Genomic DNA, 3,118 nt, shown 5'->3' with positions numbered 1-3,118 from the left:
TTCCATTGTTTGCATACCAACAGAATTATCATTTAGAAATCCAATCACTATCCACTGTGTTACAGGGCCACCTCAGAATTATCTTTTATAATTAAACGTTTCAACCTTCTACAACTCCAAATGCTTTCATCGCTCTTAGACTCTATTCTCGCTTTTCTCTGCTGTACTAACTTCCTCCACTGGACACGGCTCCCAGATCACTGCTCTGTGATCTGCACTGCGATCTGCTTGCAGCATCTGTCTGTCAACTCCATGGATGTTGGCACATCCTTCTGTAAGACGAAAACTTCAATTATTTTCCTTGCTCTCAGAGATCATCTTATAGAACACAGATAAGTGATACACTAAATATATTGTTTGATTGACTAGTGTTGCTGTCACTTAAGCCCTAATGACTTACACTAGTTATCCCTATGCTTTAGAAGTTGGAGTGGAATTGTAAATTCGGTGCCAGATTGCATGTGCAGTAAACTCTAGTAACACGTAAAATGTGAATAAATTAACAAACTAGTTTTGTCAAAATACAGAGTGTGCCAAGAGAGCAGAGAAAGTGAATAGGGATTGGGTCCTAGATCCCTGGTGGTAGACAGCTGTGAGAATGTTCCAATGCTTGAGTGACAGTGGGACAAAGAGGGGCCTTCCACCATCTCATGTTATGGGGAACAATGGATAGAGGGTTTTCAAGAGATTGCTATGGTTGAAGAAAAGCTGATGTAGATTAAATAACAAAAGCAAATACCTAAAACAGAAGCCTAGCCACATGAAAACTTTAAAAAGTCACATAAATAGATAAGTAAAGAAGCTTTTTAAAAGGGAAGATGGAAAAAATAAGAAATACAGATGAATGACAATGGAAAGTCTTGTAAATGAAAAAAAAAAAGTGGCTATAGTCTCATTAGAAAATGAGAAAGACAAAATCAAGTACTCAAGCCAAGAAATAGGAAAGGCAAGCATCTTCTCCACAAAAGAAAGGAAAACATTAAAAAAAAAAAAGCAAAGCAAAACAAAACAGTAATTCTCATCTTGTATTGTCTGCCCCCCTCCCTTTTTGCCATAGACCAGGTACTGACACATAGTAAGTGGCCATTGACTGTTGAGTGAATGAACCAAGAGCCTTCTGTTGATGATGTCAGTGAGGCTGCAAAGCAGGATGCTGCCCCTTGTGATGCTAACCATCTTCCCACTATATGCAATTACTAATCACAGCAGGAAAACTTAAGGAGCATCTTCAGGAAAAGCATGACTGCATTTACGTAGCAAATAAGATACTTATTAGAATAGAACAGGAAATTTCACAAAAACCAGTGGAAACATAGAGATGACCTTCTCTTTCTGAACCCTATAATGAGGTTAATAACAGTATAAACTTCAGAGGACTTATTATGTGCATTTTATCCAGAATTAATCTAACTCTGTACATCAACATTAAGCTAAGGCAGTTGAATACATGCAGGAATGAACTCAAGTGCTCCCATCTCTTCTGCTCCCTCTCCATACGTGGAATAACATAGATGCCCTATTAATGACTTAGATATGAGCTCAAAATCCCAGTGCTATTTAAATCATAATGCATTCATGGGATTTCAGAGGCCTAAATTTCTAAATACAAACCAAAGTAGACATTTCAATGAAAATTCTGCTTTTTTTCTTAACTGTTTCTTGGTTCTTTGTGAATTTCCCATGCACCCAATTCCAGTCAGATCCACCCATGCCTCCACCCTTGCAACCTCCTGGCAACAGAGGGAAAAAAGTGTTGTTGTGGAAACTGTAGTGTGTCTATAATTCTTTGCTTGCAAATGTTCATTGCAATGACTTGTTGGCCTGGCACAAGGTTTCTAGCTTCTGCTACTCTATCACTACTTTAACCTCACTGAGACCCCTTTCTGATATCCTGTTGCTGAACTATGTTATGGAAATTCTGTGGTTTTGCATCTGTGGGACTGGGCTCCTTCCTACTCTCCAGCAACTCATCGATGTGGAAGATTCTGAGATGGACATTCAAAGGCCAGGATCTGAACCTAAGAGGTATTTAAGCTGATCAACCCACCAGCTTTCCCATTCTCACACCCTCAGGACAGCTCACCAGCAATCCCCACCACCCATGCCACCTCCACATACTACCCAGGCAAGGTGCAGGGCCCAGTCTCCTGAGTGCCATAACAGGTGAGGGTCAGGGACATCTCTCTTGCTGTCATGATGCCAGAGCCAGCTCTCCTGCCTGCCATAGGTGGCAAGGAATGAGGGTTGGGAAGGGTATCTCTCCCTCTCCCATGTCACCACAAGACAGACAAGTAGCTGGGCAAGATCTCCCATGCTCACTCCCTCAGTGGCTCAGCAGTGCCCCTGCCACCAAGGTCAGCTCAACTGTGCTGCCCAGGCAAGGTACAGGGTATGTTCTTGAAAATGCTGTAGCAGGTAAGGGGTAAGGCCAGTTCTCTGGGTCACTTCCACCCTGGCAGGTTTCTTCTGTTCTAGAGCTTGTCCCCATCCTTGGAGTCTGTCAAGCCTCCCTGGTGCTGAACTGGTGTTCATCTCAGGATAGCCTTCTGTCTGGATCCCATGGCTCCAGACTGAAGACCATCTCAAGCTTGCTTTTTTTAGAGAATCTTATACTACTAATCATTCAGATGTTCATAGGTCAGAATACTGGCTGTAGACATTGCCTCTTTTCTTTCTGCCACCTACAGACACACATGTGACACAACAGCCACACCTGCAATGCCTATACAGGCAAGTGAAAATTCTATTTTTATAGCAAGAAATAATAAAATGATAGTATTATTCCTTTGCAGTACTTTCTCACCAATTTAATTATGTGTGTGTGTGTCCCTGTTTGGGAGGTAGGTGCATATAACTGCGAGTGCGTCACTGTTAGATTCAGCTGCAGGTCATCATGAACCACCTCATGGAGCAATTGAAATCAACTCAGATTCTCTGCAAGAGTAGTGTGTGCTATTAATTGTTGGGCCATCTCTTAAACCCCAATAATAATGTTCCTTAGAAATGAGATGCTGATCTTTTTCTCTGTTCTTTTTTATTGAGATAGATTCTTTTCTCATATATTACATACTGACCAGTTTCCCCTACCCCAACTCCTCCCAGCCCACCCCCCACCTCT

General features: G+C 41.9%; 1 non-coding gene across 1 annotated transcript; it reads right to left on the bottom strand.

Annotated features, from left to right (window-relative positions):
* Window positions 1-2,603: 2,603 nt before the first annotated feature.
* Window positions 2,604-2,735, bottom strand: LOC115029473 (small nucleolar RNA SNORA17). The gene has a single exon (XR_003835048.1). It is a non-coding gene; the product is annotated as a small nucleolar RNA SNORA17 (small nucleolar RNA).
* Between the last annotated feature and the right edge of the window lie 383 nt (window positions 2,736-3,118).

The sequence above is a fragment of the Mus caroli genome, unplaced genomic scaffold (genome assembly GCF_978045245.1).
Source record: "Mus caroli unplaced genomic scaffold, Mus_caroli_1 scaffold_16, whole genome shotgun sequence".
NCBI classification, from domain to species: Eukaryota; Metazoa; Chordata; class Mammalia; order Rodentia; family Muridae; genus Mus; species Mus caroli.
Note: the sequence above shows the minus strand (reverse complement) of the source record. Positions and strands in the feature narration are given on the sequence as shown.